The following is a 16,498-nucleotide window of genomic DNA, read 5'->3' as shown; positions in this document are numbered from 1 at the left end:
TTAGTGCTTAGACTTAAACTATAAATGGCCAGGTTCAAAATTATGCATATGAAACATCTGTAATAAAATACAAGAATATCCAAGTAAAGCTGGTTTGAAGTAACATTGGTTCTAATTTTCCAGGCATTCTGAAGTGATTTTAAAGCAATGGAAAAAAAAAAAAAAATCCCATCTATGAGATGAAGGGGTTGCATTACAACATGATTTCTATGATCCCTTCTTGTTCTAATTTGCTAAGATTCTGTTGATATGAAAGAGGCTTATAAACTCTAATTTGCTGCACAAATGTGCTAGATAATGATCATCACAATGCTTTTTATCATTACTCCAATGATCTACTTTGGTTCTGGAGTTCAGAGCCCCCAGCATCAAGGCGTTGTTTAGACTCATTTTATTTAAGTGATTTCAAGATCTCATTGAAAATGTAACTTGAATAATAATTTCATTCCTAGAGATGTTTTGTTGTCTAAGCCATAATTTAAACGTCCATCCTTAATTCTCCTAATTATCAGCACTAATGAGAGACAAAAATGGCATAGCTAATCCAAAAGGCCTATTCGAATTTGGTTTTAGGCTGTAGTTTAGGGTTTTGTTTTTAAGTGTTAGATCTGCCTTCCCAGTCCTATTGTGGCAAAGTTACCACTAAAAAGAGCAAATTCCAGGTAAGCGAGAGATGCGGGGGGGGGGGGTGAAAAACAAGGGTGTTACCACACTGCTGTCTGTGGATGAGCTTCGGAGCTTCATCACTCCTCTGACACTGCAGCAAAACTTCTTTGTTTGCATTCTAACCTCAGGAAAATGAACTAATCTCAACAACGTTCCAGGTTCTCTTCTAGATGGAGCATTTGGCCCTTTGATCAACATGACCTGTTGCAATCAGAGAGGGTACTTGGGGAAGCACAGGACTATAAATTCACCTCAAATGACGTATCAACACAAGTCTAAAAAAGACAAACTGATGTAGCACTCACAACTTACTGTTTCCTCTGCGCCAGGCAAGTTGCTGAGAGATGGGAGCCTCAGAGATAGATATTGGGGGTTTGGTTCTAGACCACCAAAATAAAGTGAGCCACACGAATTCTTCTGGTTTCCCAATGCATATAAAAGTTATGTTTACACTATACTATAGTCACTAAGTGTATAACAGCATTATGTCTAAAAACATACATACCTCAATTAAAAAATATCTGATTGTTCAAAAATGTTAACCATTGTCTGAGCCTTTAGTGAGTTGTAGTAGTAGTAACATCAAAGATCACTGATCACAGGTCACCATAACAAGTATAACAATAATGAAAAAGTCTGAAATATTGAGAGAATTACCAAAATGTGACAGAGACATGAAGTGAGGAGATGCTGTTGGAAAAATGTGCCAACAGACTTGCTCGATGCAGGGTTGCCACACACCTTTAATTCGTAAAAAAACACAGTATCTACGAAGGCAATAAAGCAAAGCACCGTGAAATGAGGTATGCCTGCACAGAGATGAGTAGATTTTCTCTGGCCCCCAGAAGCTCAGCGTCCACTGCAGGAAACAGACCACTGAGAAATTCACAAGTCGGCTAAACTGTCACAGGGACTACAACAGAAGAGGACAGAGGAAAAGCCAAGGAGAGGGGGCAGCTGTGCCTTCACACAGGAGATGACCCTTGCTCTATGTCTTGCAATATAAATAAATGGTTGCAAAATACTTGAGGGGTGGCTGAGAAGCAGGAACCAGTATTTATGAGCCAGGCTCAGCACGACATACATATATATGTGTGTGTGTGCGCGCACATATGTATACATATATGTGTGTAGATTATATATATATATATATATATATATATATACAGAGCTTGTAACTGTTGCCTCATTTAAGGTCTCAAGTACTGGTGACATAGGTCTTACCACCCCATTATACAGGTGAAGTAACTGAGGCACAGAAAGGTGAAATAGCTTCCCCCACATCACTCCCCTTGCCAGAGTCAGAAATGAAAACCAATCTACCCTCCAGGAACCAATCAGGATGCTTTTCTCCCCCCCCGCCCCCCCACAAGTACCTCTACCATGCTATCTCAGTATCTGATCAGCAGCCCACTGTCTCCTACCTGACTACACAAAAGCCTGAGCCATGTCACCTGGCTTTTCCCCCTCTGGAAACACCTCTCTTGTTTATCCCTCAATCTGTAGCTTGGGTCCTTTTCCCACTCCAAGAAGACCCCAAAGTTCTCCAGGGGAGAAGCCATTCTTGCCCCTGGCCTAGCTCCTTCATTCTTCCCCAAAACAGCGTTCTGCCTACAGAGGTAAGAGATAGGTTCAGCCATTTGTAGGGGAGGCCATGACAGCCAACATACAGTTCAGACCCATTTCCTTCCCTACCTGGGAACAGAAAATCTTTAGTATCTCAAGTTCTAGGCAAGTGATCCTGACCCTCCCTCACCATTCTAAAGAGGGTCAAACCTTCTTCCTCTGTGACCCTGGGTCCTTCAACACAGCCTTCCTTTTTGTTCCGTATTTCTTTGCTTTTATCTCTTCTTCACGTTCTAAGTGGGATATTTCCCATCCCAAACCATCAGACATTGGTAGAATTTCTGAGCATTTCTCTAATCCTAACCTTGCTTTTGTGAAATCACCACTGCACTTTGGGTAAAAGGTTGTGTTTGTTGTTTTTTTGTTTTTTTTTTGTTTTTTGGTGTGTGTGTTAGGGCTCTGTGTAGCACCCAGACTGCCTGAGCATCACACATTTTGCCTTTAATTTTCTGACATTAAGCTTCCTTCACTAGACCTTAAGCCCTATTTCTAAATCATGGGAAGCTGTGGTACCTCTTCTCTAAATGGGTAGTGGAAAAAAAAAAAAAAAAAAAAAGGAAGTTCTCTGAAGAGAGTCCTCAGGGCTTTGAAATGTTTGAAAATAATCTCTTTTCCATTAATGCACAGAGTAACATATTTCCCCTGCTGTTAAATGACACCTTTCAGGACTGATGATTAACATATAGTCCTACCACTTAGGCACCTTAAAGGAGACAGTAACATGCACTAGTTCAGTGGCTGCAGAGGAATTCTGCATGAGGTACGTTCACGTGATGGGGAGAATTTTCCCTCCTAAGGGGAAAAGAACACATAAAAGAAAGCTATGGACAAAAATGAAGCACATTCATCGGCAGTTTGTCCAAGAGTCACCACAAAAGAATATATTTTTATATGAATAAAACAGTGATTGTAGCCTCTTTTCCTTACCAAGGATGTCTGCACAATCTCACCATCATACGGCAATTCTGAGATAGACACACTCATTCATGGGCAAGAAATGACAGGCACGGAATACTTCATCTCAACAGAAGAAAACCATTGCAAATGGCACCAACATTTTGAAATGGACCTGATTCCTTCAAAGGCCACACGGGCAAGAGCCCAGTGCCCTTTCTCCTAGCCCACAAGGGCACATCATCCCGAATCGCTGTCCTGATCAGCTACCCTTTATTCACAATTTACCACGTGGTGAGCCCTGTGATAAGCTACATAGCCATCAAGTCAGTTGGCGTTCATGTTTATGAGGCAGACACTATTTTTATCCTTACTCTTGTTTTGTTAATTCTTTGTTGTTATTTAAATTTATTGAGGTACAAGATTTACAATGTTGTGTTAGTTTCTGGTGTACAGCACTATGTATTTTTGTTGTTGTTGTTGTTGTTTCAGATTATTTTCCATTATAGGTTATTACAAGATAGTGAAAACAGTTCCCTGTACCATACAACAGGTCTCTGTTGTTCATCTGTTTTATATATAGTACTGTGTATCTGTCAACCCCAAATTTCTCTCTCCTCAGCTTTCCCCTTTGGTAACCATAACTCTGTTTTCTATGTTGGTGAGTCTATTTCTGTTTTGTAAATAAGTTCATTTGTATATTTTTAGGGTCCACACATAAATGATATCATATGATATTTGTCTTTCTCTCTCTGACTTACTTCACTTAGTATGATAATCTCTAGTTGCATCCATGTTGCTCTAAATGGCATTATTTCATTCTTTTTGATGGCCGAGTAATATTCTATTGTATATAGGTACCACATCTTCTTCATTCATTCATCTGTCGGTGGACTTTTAGGTTTTTTTCCATGTCTTGGCTATGGTAAATAGTGCTGCTATGAACGTTGGGGTGCATGTATCTTTTTGAATTACAGTTTTCATCTTTGCTGGATATATGCCCAGGACTGGGATTGCTGGATCATATGGTAACTCTATTTTTAGCTTTTTAAGGAAATCTCCATACTGTTCTCCATAGCGGCTGCACCAATTTATTTTTTAATGAGGATACTGAGGCATAGAGAACTTAAGGAACTAGTCTTTGGTCCCAACAGCCGATAAGTGGCACATCCAGGATTTGAACACAGATCTGTTCGATTTCATCACTCTCTACTACTTCCTTACTTGCCATTATCATTCACCAATAGAGCTGACCACCCCTGTAGGTTCAAAGCTGTGTAATAACAAACCACATGCTAATGTCTGTTTGATGGTGTTAAATGTTTCATGAAAGGTACACAAAGAAAGGACAAGGCAGCTCCCACTTGGCCCCAAGGCCTGAAAGGAATGAGCTTTCTCTGTACTCAGATCAACTTGGTAGGATGCTTCTCAGGGAGAACAGCAATAATTACCAGTTCCTTGTCTGGCTGAGCCAATCAAAGGCATGCTTATACTTCCGACCAGCACTAAAAAGGGACAATGACCTTGGGAAGGAAAGAGAAGTAAATCCCAAAGTCCAGGTGACTCCACACAAAATCAAAACATCTGGTATCAGCTGCCTTCAAAGAAAAATAGCTGTTCCAGTCATATGCCCAGACACTATGATAAAGTGAAGATCTCCTTAGTGAAAGATCATGGTGAAGTTTGCAAACCACAGTCTGTGGGTTTGTGAAATGACTCTATGGATTCGGCTCATACAGAACTTACTAGAGATTTACTGAACATGCTGTGCTAGGAGCTAGAGATACAAAAATAAAGAGGACAAGGTCTGTGACCTCAGAGAGGCTCAAATGAAACCAAAGAGAAAAGACATATTGAGGTAGTCACGCCAGCACCCCACTGCTTGGAAGCTCGCCATGGGACAGGCACTGTGCCAGTTGCTTCATGTTTATTACCTCCTTAATGCTACCAAGAGATACGCTATTATATGCAAATGAGAAACTTGTGGTCCAGAAGCATTGAGTCACATGTTCAAGTTTCAAAAACTAGTAAAGAGCAGATCTGGGACTCAAACCTAGGTTTTTCAGACTCTAAGGACTGTTAACTACTAAGTTGCACTGGCTCCAGGCTCAGAAATAATTGTACTGTGCCCTTGTAAGGACAAAAACAGAGATATACATAAGTCCAAGAGGAGCCACCAAGGAGAACGGAATTCATTTGGGGACACAAAGGAAAGGAGGGGGTATCCTTCAGAGGACTGATGTCTGAATCAGGTTTTGAAGGATACACAGGAGTTCGTCAGGCAGATAAAGGAGGGAGCTGAACATTCAAGGCAGGAAGAATTCAGGAGTCCGGAGGCAGAGAAGATCACAACCCACTAAGGAGTTGCAAGGCATTCTGCGCAGCAATTATATCAAGTGATACTAGGGAGAGGGATAGTAAAGATAACAAGTTGGCTGCAGACACAGGCAGGGAACAGGCTAAAGGGTCAGACATACACGTGTGCACAAACATTACACATACACACTTCTTTTTATGTGATTTCCCCAAGCAGGGACGAACATGAGTTTTACTGGTCCCTTGCAAATAAGTGAAATTCAGGGCTTCCCTGGTGGCGCAGTGGTTGAGAGTCCGCCTGCCGATGCAGGGGACACAGGTTCGTGCCCCGGTCCAGGAAGATCCCACATGCCGCGGAGCGGCTGGGCCCGTGAGCCATGGCCGCTGAGGCTGCGCGTCCGGAGCCTGTGCTCCGCAACGGGAGAGGCCACAACAGTGAGAGGCCCGCGTACCACAAAAAAAAAAAAAATAAGTGGAATTCAGCTAAGGCTATCACTGACTTTCATGGGGCCACTCACCTGCAAAGAGCCCAGTCTAGTGACACTGAGCTTATATAAAGCACCCACACGTGTCTGTCATTTCTCCCTGTTCAGAAATAACTACTAGCCTATCTAGCATGTAAATAGGGTATTTTGCACCTGTCCTTTTCTAGAGGACCTAGTTATAATCAAAAAGGGCATGAATGCAGAGAAAGAATCAAACTAAATGTAAAATGAGCATTATTTCATGTAAATAATCCCTTTACATGAAAAGGAAACTTTCAAATTTGAACACCCAAAATAACTGAATTTCCAAATGCAAAGAGGTAGAAAACTCAGGCCTAGGTGACTTTGTCCCATCCAACATCACACAGATATGTATGAAAAGATGGAAAATGAACCAGGTGAACAGTCAAGAGAATTCCAACGGAGACACCACTCAGCCACTGAGTCACTGTATCACCTGGAGTGCATCATTTAAGTCTCAGTTTATCATCTGGAAATAGGCACAATTATATACCTTACTCCATGTTTCTGATAAAGATTACATCAGAAAATGCATATAAAGTACTTAAGCACAGTGAATGACAAACAATACTTACATGGCAATGTGAAAATTTGTTAATCTAAAAACTACTTTTTCCTAAAACATAAGGAGGGCTTCCCTGGTGGCGCAGTGGTTGAGAGTCCACCTGCCGATGCAGGGGACACGGGTTCATGCCCCAGCCACGGAGCGGCTGGGCCCGTGAGCCACGGCCGCTGAGCCTGCACGTCCGGAGCCTGTGCTCCGCAACAGGAGAGGCCACAACAGTGAGAGGCCCGCGTACCGCTAAAAAAAAAAAAAAAAAACATAAGGAGAGTTTAAGTTTGCATAGGTTGTGTCTATGCTTAAATGCTTGTAAATTTCTACTACCAATATTAGCAGCTCCAGTTTATGGAGTATTCACTATAATGCCTTGTACTGACTCGCTTAAACTTCACAACCACTCTGTTGAGTAGGCACTATCATTACCTCCGTTTTACAGGTAAAGAAATCAAGGCACAGAAATTATTTGCCCAAAGATAACATGGATAGAAACTAATGGAGTAAGATTTAAACTCAGACATTCTAGTAACTTAGAGCCTTTCCTGATGCATCTCTTTAGAAATTACTGCTAGGGTGAGATAGTTAATTTTATGTGTCAACTGGGAGGGTGTTTTTGGATGAGAATAACATTTAAATTGGTGAATTTTGAATAAGCAGATTGCCCTTCATAAGGTGGGTAGGCCTCATCCTATCAGTTGAAGGCCTCGCTAGAACAAAAAGACCATCCTCTCCAAACCAGAGAGAATTCTCCAGCAAATGGCCTTCAGACTTCATCTGCACTATTAGACATCACCCTCTGAAGGATACCCTGCTTTTCCTTTGCGCCCCCAAATGAATTCTTCTCTCTTTGTTGGCTCCTCTTGGACTTGTATATACCTCTGCTGTTGTCCTTAAAATGCTGCAATATAATTAATTGTGAGCATGGAACCAGAGCAACTTAGTAGTTAAGACTTTGGAGTCTTGAAAACATAGGTTTGAGGCCCAGATCTGTTCTTTACTAAGTAGTTTTTGAAACTTGAACAGGTGACTCAACCTTTCTGAACCATGGCTTTCTCATTTGTAGACTGCAGATAATAGTGTATCTCTTTGTAGCATTAAGGAGGTAATACACATGGAATCAGGTTTTGAAATATATATAGGAGTTCATCACATGGAACTACCAGATTCCATAACTGCATGAAGCCAATTCCTTAAAATAAATCTTTCGATATATACACACATCCTCTTGGTTCTGCTTCTCTGGAGAATGCTGACTAATACATAGAGTTTCTTTTTTTTTACCTTCTAATCCCATTTCTTACCTTTTCAACTTAATTTATTCAACAGACATTTTCTGAGAGCTCCACATGAACTGGCCCTACACTATGCTTGATTACAAGGTTGAGAAGATACTCTCTGTTCAGTCCTCTTCTACCCCTGGTTTCGCACCCCTTATTTGTCCACGCGTCTCCTCTCTGGATTACAAGATCCTTGAGATCTGGGACCAGTCTCTGTAGAACATCAAGTACAGAGCTGCAGACAGACAACAGAGTAAATGCCCATCCATGCTGGTAAAATAAGTACTACTGATGCTTGCCATTGTGTTTTTCACCCTTTACTAAGTATGTACAAGGCCCTATGCTAGATGCCCAGCATTCATTTCTATCTCGTTTTGCCCCAATTTTAAGGAACAGAAAGGGAGATGCCAAGAGGTTAGCTTACCTGACTGGGACCACACAGAGTTATTCACACTCAGGTCTGTCTGAATCCAAAGCCAGCGGACTTCTCATCACCGCTTCCACTACGGCTTCCTGCCCCTCCCCCTTCCAAACTACAAATAACAGATGAGGCCTGGGATGAATGAGCACCCCCAGAGCTCCAGGGCCTTCATCCAAACTTCACAGATGTACAACTCCATCGCCTACACGAGGTGCAGTATAAAAATGAAGGCAATAGGATGTTATCTATAAGCACCTCAAAGCTTCTTTTCCTTTAACTTAAAAATTCTTTGGTAATTGTTTTTACTGCAATTAATCATAAAAATGAATCACCTCAAAATTTTGAAAGAAATTCTCCTTCAAAATATGTCAACCTTGTGCCATGAATTCATTTATTATGAGACCACATGATGCCTCCAAGTACTGCATTTTATTTAAACGTGACATTTTTTCACTCTGTTTTGATTCCACAGCTGAAAATCGCTTCTATCAATCTTTCGCCGGAGCCAAACATAACTGTTTTGCTCACTGAAACATTACAGACTCAGGGTTCTAGAATCAAATTAAAAAATAAATAAACTAGTATCTGGCTGACATTCATAGCATCATGTCCAGGGAGACCACAGATTTCAGAACTGCTGTGAACCCACTTCCAAGATCAAAATCAATCAATCCTAATCCTTTTGGATCTTAGATCACTTCAGAAGTCCAAAGACTTTATGTGGGCTGATTTTTCTTTGTGAGATCCAGTTTTAGAAATTGTTTACTATTCTGATTTTGAAAAGGGTATGACATCTCCAATGAAATCACCAGACTCTGCCGGGGCACTGATGGTGGTCAATGATTTTCTGTATCAGTTGCTATTGGGTTGAGGGTGAGGGGTTGGGAGGCTCGCTATCTACTTACTTTCCCCATAATGAATCGTTCTCTTTCTAAACAGCAGCAGCAAACAGGCACATCCAAAATGGTATTACTTCCTCCTTTCATTCATGATGATGTCCCACACATGCCCTGAGAGTCTGAAAAACGAAGCATGCCCCAGGTCCTAAGGATGAAGGGAACCCCGGCCAATCCATCATGCTTTGTCTGCTAATGATAGACTCCTGCATAAGAGCCACCATACTAGAGAGAGGCAGCGGGCATGAAAAGGAGTGAATCAACTGTCAACGGGTCGGGTCTGGAGGACGGCAGAGCTGTGATTAGAATTTTCAATCAGGACTTCCACGATTCATCATGCTTTGGGAGGGACGAGAAAAGTTTGCAAAGGTATATCCCCCCATCAGCCCTATCTTCCCTCCTTCTACCAGCAGCAGAGTTAAGTCCTAGGGGCCACAGAAAATTCAGTGTCTTATTGACCCAAAGGATGAAACTTTAAAAGAGCTGCCAAAGTGGGGGCAGATGTGTGTCAGGATTAGACAACTTCCTCTCCACAATTAATCTCCAGATTAATGTCCTGAAAATACAATTCTGATCTTGTCATGTCTGATCAAAAAACCCGGATTTTGGAGAGGGAGGGAAGGATGAGGAGTGTGGGATTAGCAGAGGCAAACTATTATATACAGGATGGACAAACAGCAAGGTCCTTCTGTATAGCACAGGGAACTATATTCAGTATCTTGTGATAAACCATAATGGAAAAGAATATGAAAAAGAATACATATGTGTAACTGAATCACTTTGCTGTATAGCAAAATTAAATACAACATTGTAAATCAACTATACTTCAGTAAAATTGTTTTTAAAACTCTGATTTCTTCCTTCCCTCCTCCTCCTCTTTTTCTGTCCTCCCTTCCTTCCTTCCTTTCTCCCTTCCTTCTTTCCTTTCTTCCTAACTTCCATCCTCCTTTCTTAACTTTCTTAACTCCCTTTCCTTTTGGGCTAATCTTCCTGTATCTCCCTCCTTCTTTCTTCCCTACCTCCTTGTCTATGTATGTTCCCTCCTTCTACATGTATTAAGCACTTACAAAGGAAAATCATTTCCTTATGGAAGAATTCACAGTCTGCTGGGAGAGGGACACCCACACAAACACAAAGCCGACAGAATGTGAAATCAGACACTGGTGCTATGGAACTGGATTGCAGTGGAACTGAGGGGAGAGGGTAAGCAATGTCCAGAAAAGCTTCCTAGACGAAGAATGAGTTGCCAGCAGAGGAAATGACACACGCAAAGGCACAAGGACAGAAGGGTGTGGTATTTTCAAGGAAATAGAGCTGTATCAGTGAAGCTGGAGCACAGTTTATGGGGAAGTGCTATGAAATGAGAAGTAGACAAGGCCCTGTTATTAAAAGCTTTGTACATAAGGATTTTATGAAAGCAATGGAGAGAAATCATAGGCCCTAAGCAGAAGTGGTGGTGGTGACTAGATTTTTAATTAAACCTCAATAAGCACACACATAGGTACTCTCTAAGTACGCTATTTAAAACTGCAACCTAACTTACTGCTTATCCCCCCCTTCCCTTCTTTATTTCTCTCCATCACTCTTATCGCCATCTGGTACCAGATCTACTTATTTATTGCCTATCTGCCTCCACTAAAATGTAAGCTCCATTTTGAGAGCAGGATTTTGGTTTTGTCCACTGCTGTATCCTTTGGACCTAGGATACTACTTAGCATGTAGTAGATATTCCATGAATATTGCTGAATAACATTATCTTTTCAGAGATAGTAAAACTCAATCATCTCAACCTTTTTTGTAGAGAAAAGACTTTGCCTTTAAAGCGCACACATCACTTAAACTCGCTCAGACTCAATGCCCTGCAGAATGCAAGTGAAACACCTATTCTTAAAGTAGTTATAATAAAAAGTTGTGTAAAGAACTCAGAACGGTAACTGGCCTATAGTAAGTCCTCAATAAACTTCAACAACTGTTTTCTGTTTTTGTTGTTATCATGTAATTCCCTGGGAAGCTCTTGAGCTACTGAGGGTCTTAATCATCCAGCACACAGTGGGGGCTCAGTGAATGACTTCTGAGACCATCAACCCAAGGGGTTCTCTCTTCAGGTCAAAAGGTGAGTAATTTCCCTAGAGTATTCTAAACATCACAACAAGCTCTTTTTGGAAAGAAAGAAGCCTTGGAAATGTAATGTGCTTTTCAAACAATGCAGTTTCAGGACCAAAGCTCAGCAGTGGCCAATGACAGTCCTAGAACCATGTATCCATGCTTCCTGGAGGGACGGACTGATGATCTTCTTCCATGACGCCATCATAAAGCCACCACAGCCATGTATAATATTGCTTTGAAATTCTGACTGCCTCCTGCAGGGGACCATATATGCCCCTTAACAGAAGGATATCACTGCTGGGGCGCAGTAAGATGTAGACTTAGAGCCTGGGATCTACTGCCCAACTTTGGGGTCTGAATCTCAACTTTGCCACTTTCTAGCTGTGTGACCTTAAGAGAGTGACTCTTTCTGTGCCTCAACTACACATTGGGAACAATAATGATCCTACCTCACAGGGTTATTACTGTGTGGATTAACTGCGTCATCCTGTGAAGCGCTTAGAACAGTACCTGGCACATAGTACATGTTCAAAAAACATTATAGCTTCTCATCAGTACATCCTAGAACAGAAAAGGTGTCCAAACAGTGCTAATAATTCCATTTTGCTTCCCACTGAAAATGAATGGAAAGGGGCTTAGGCACAACTCTATTCCTATCTCTGCTCAGAGAAGTGTTTAAAAATATGAATAACTCAAAAGGCTCTGCCCCTTTCTGGTTGCAGGCTTCGAGGCGTAACCTAATTTAACTGCAGAACCTCAATTTCTTCACCTGTGAGACGCACAGAACAAGCCCAGGGTTGCTCTGTGGCTTGATAAGGTAACATCCGATGTTTTACAAACCCTAGAACACTATAAAATATGAAGTTGGTATCACAACTAGAGAAGCTCCAGTCACTCGGCAACAGAGAGGGTTAAAAAAAAAAAAAAACAGGCATCTCAAACTACTTTGTCTTCTTACATTTGTGCAAAATTAAAATGACTCTTTGCAGAATCCAATTTGGATAAGCCCATGTCAATACTACTAATACAAGCCATCACTAATGACAAGATTGATAGCTCAGGAGAGCAAGCCATTTCATGTTCACTGTGCATCACGTTTAATTCGCCAAAAGGAGTTTGTGTGTATAATTAATGCGCTTTTCTTTCTGGCTTCATTTGGAAACATATATAGGGTCTCGAGGGACCGTCTGTAAGTCAGAAACAATTAATAAAATAAAACCACTTAATTAAAGAGAATAATTGGAGCCTATTTTAGACCAGAAAATGTAGGGATAAAATTCACTCTGGAAACACATTGTCTAAAAATTGCTGAGTTTTAAAAGAAAGAACAATCTGCAGCTGGCACACATGTAAGTCATGATAGTGGACAGATTTTCCTAGGCCCTTTGTTCTGGGATGATATAAATCCAACTGACTTGACAGGGACATGAAATGTAAGATTACTGACCCACAATGACGTGTCATTCTTATGTAGGAAAACTTCAACTATTCATTATCTCAATGCACATTTACAGCGCCTTCTCTGTACCGCTGTAGGGACCCATAGCTGAAAAGCAGCCCCTCTCCCCCTGCCTTCCAGAAACTCTCAGTTTCGTTGGGGGAAGAGAGAAGTCCACGCACAACTAAAATGCAGAGACATAAGCACTGAGGCAACAGAGGACACCATGCAGCAGTGAAGGAGGGCCCCCAACACAGCCTAGGAGAAACAAGTGATGCTTTCAGAGGCCCTGAATATTCAGAAAAAAAATGAGCATTTACCAGGATAGAAAGAGGAAAATGCAATTACAGATATAACATTATACACCAAGTCACAGATTATGAATGTACACATTGCTTTGGTAAATTACATAAAACTCAGTGTGTCCCAAGAATACAGTATACGTTTCACAGCAGAAAGAGATGAAATTGGAAACCAGATGGGGAACGAGCATGTACATGGAATCAGAAAAACTAGTTCAAATTCTGTAATCCTGTATGTACATAACACCTCCAGGCTTCAGTTTTCTCTTGAATAAAAGTAGAGTTCTAGGATCACTCAGATGGTAATATACTGCATTATGATATCCAACTATCTGTGTCCTTCCCGGTGAGAGGTTTATTCATCTATGCCCTTTGCCGTGTGACTGCCAGCACTTCAAGGTAGATGGAGGATACTCCCTGCCCCATTGGCAGGTTTGATCATATGACTAGTTTGTCCAATGGGCTATACGTGGACATAACGCGCATCCCAACGGAGCAGAAACTTTAAAAGCACTTATGTTGTTCAGTGCAGACTTGCATTTCCACCCTTTGCCATGAGAACCACAGAGCCTGGGTTCCTGGAATGACAAGACTCTTAGAACTGAGCTGAGCTGAGCTGCAGCTGACCTGAATAACCACTGACATTTTGGGGGTGGCTTGTTACTAAAGCAAAAGATCAGTACAGAGATAAGTGAAGAGCTCATAACCTAAGAGTAAGGTAAAGCTACAACAACCAGAAAAATGCCATAATAAATATATGCATGGGACAGTATTGAAAAACCAAGAACATATGTAAAGCCACTTATCCTATGTTAGGCATTTAATCATGTTTGATTCCTTCACCTTAGACCTCCCAGAAAGAGGCAAAAGTCTCAGAGTTAAGGAGTTATAATGAAGGTCATGCCAAAGAGTGAATATATCAAATTGCTCCATATCCTTATAACTCTGATACCTGCCATCAGAGTTAACTGGACGCATCCTAGCCTGGCTCTCAGACTTACCTTGGGTAAATCCTTCAGCTCTTTGCACCTCAATTTTCTCATCTGTCAAATGAACAAGGTAGCTATGCACCTACTTCAAACAGCAGTTCTGGTAATTATATTTGTTAATTCATGTGGAGTCCTAAAAAGAGAGCTTAATACAATATGTGCTCAATAGATGCAAACCACTGTTAGTATTAATTACTATTACTATTCAATTACTAATACCTACTGCAATTTACTAAGAAGGGACTGCTCCTACACCTTCTCAACTGTAAAACACCACATTTTAGGCTTTATTTTTAACTATAAACTGATGATCCATCTAAAATATAGGCACACATAGGCACACAAACACATACATATATACACACACAATCCTTTATCCTTTACTGTTAGAACCTGTGGCACCACTTCTGGTGATAAAAAGTTGTTTTCGGGCTTCCCCTGTGGCGCAGCGGTTGAGAGTCCGCCTGCCGATGCGAGGGGCGCGGGTTCGCACCCCGGTCCGGGAAGATCCCACGTGCCGCGGAGCGGCTGGGCCCGGGAGCCATGGCCGCTGAGCCTGCGCGTCCGGGTTGTTTTCAACTTCTTTGAAAATGTTTAGTGAAAAGACATACTGGTGAAATATTTGGATTAAGTATAGTTTAACTCACAAAACAGGTTACTACTTTGGGTTCCTAGGCAAATTCCTTACAACAAATTTCCATTGTAACTACACAACTCCAAAAGATTCGGTCATATCATTAAAAAGCAATCAATACAAGCCTTTGAAAGTTTAAACATTCACATGAAGAATGGATCTATTTCCTTGTCTTCAAATGGTTGATTGCAGTGGTTTGTTGTCTTAGTGACTGTAACATGAAGTCAGTGATTCTTACACTTTGGGGGTGACAGATCCCTGTGAGAGGGACGGAAACCTTGAGCCTCTCTCCAGAAAAATGCAAGTCAAGAATTCAGAATCTTAGCCATGTTCTTTTTTTGTGGTTCCACAGCTGAGAGATGGTGTGATGGCTAGATGTCCAATGTGAAAGGGGTCTGTGGGAAGGGGGACACCTAGAACATACAATAGTTCCCATTCAAAGTATGAGGGACAGGGAATTTCCTGGCGGTCCAGTGGTTAGGACTCCACACTCTAACTGTTGAGGACCCGGGTTCAATCCCTGGTCAAGGAAAGATCCCCAAAGCTGTGTGGCACAGCCCCTCCAAAAAAAGGAAAGAAAAACAACAACAACAACCAAGTAAGTATGACAGACAGAGGCCCAAACAGATCTCTCCCAGAACAATTCCCAAATCCCCTGTTTCCTGGGGATTGGTGGGCCAAATGCGCCTCGATTTTCTGTGCTCAATTTCCTCCTTAAACAATAAACATGATAAGAGTGCTTATCTCATGGTGTTGTTGGAAAACTAAATGGGGTGATCCACGCAAAATGCCTGGCACATTACAAGCTCTTAACAAGTATGAGTTACTATTCCCACAACAAGACGCAGGACTCTGAGGCCCAGAAAGAGGGATCACTCGTCCAACATTGCACAGCTCCTGGATAGCAGAGTGAGATGAAACACCAAGAGGGCTCCGAGAAGAGAGAGCTTATGGGTAAGCCAAACGCTGGAGTTAACAAACCAGGGCATCTCGAAATAAGAAGTGCTAAAATCAGCTGCTGTTTGTTTGTGCCTCAGCTGTTCCACTGCACCAGCTGCTCAAACTTTCAGACATGTCTTACCACAGAATCACCCCATCCTATATTCATTCCATCAGCCTCTGGTCTAACTGCGGTCCTAGAGAGTTTTTTTTAAAAGGGGGCCTAAAATTGAATATCCATTCCTATTAATAGTAAAGGGACATTTCCTAAGAAGTGCTTTATAAAGATCCAGCTCCCTCTTTCCTCAGTAGTTTTTCCCCCTGGCCATCTTGGGTCTATTTTGATTCCTTCCTTGATGGAAACAGGTCTCACAGGCTCTCAGTGCTGAAGGGGTAGAAGCTTATGACAGGTCCATAGCCACGGGGTGTGCCCAGGGCCAGCATTAATGGGACAGAGCCCAGGAGAAGCGAGCACTGACCCAACTTCGGAGATCGGGAGATAATCATCTCAACAGCAAATGCCAGCATATTTCTAGGAGAGTATTAAAGAGCTAGCCCAAATAAAAATTCCAAAATTGTAATATCAAGAGGATGGGAAATTGCTTAAAATAAAAAGGCGAACCATCAGACATGGAGCCTTGTCACAGCAATGAGCCAAACTGGGACAAGAGACTTGGACGACAGGCCCCACACTGTCATTAACTAGCTGTGAAACCTTGCAAATCGCCCTGCTCTCAGCCGTCTTATATATAAAACAACTAGGCAGAGGCAAGATACAAGAATAAACTGTCTATAAAGACTTTTGCAGGTTCAGAATCAAAGAGACAGAAGAATATTTATAACAACATATTTCATAACAGTAAAAAAAATGTAGAAACTAGCCAAATGCCTCCATTACTAGATGAGATAAATAAAGGGATACCCTAGGA

At 41.6% G+C, this 16,498-nt stretch overlaps 1 protein-coding gene across 23 annotated transcripts in view; it reads right to left on the bottom strand.

The window, feature by feature from the left end:
• The window catches only part of DAB1 (DAB adaptor protein 1), a 1,205,719-nt gene that overhangs the window by 348,087 nt on the left and 841,134 nt on the right, over positions 1-16,498 (bottom strand). The gene's annotated exons all lie outside the window — the stretch shown is intronic.

The sequence above is a fragment of the Kogia breviceps genome, chromosome 1 (assembly GCF_026419965.1).
Source record: "Kogia breviceps isolate mKogBre1 chromosome 1, mKogBre1 haplotype 1, whole genome shotgun sequence".
Taxonomy (NCBI): domain Eukaryota; kingdom Metazoa; phylum Chordata; class Mammalia; order Artiodactyla; family Physeteridae; genus Kogia; species Kogia breviceps.
The sequence above is the reverse complement of the archived record's forward strand: the minus strand, read 5'-3'. Positions and strand labels throughout refer to the sequence as shown.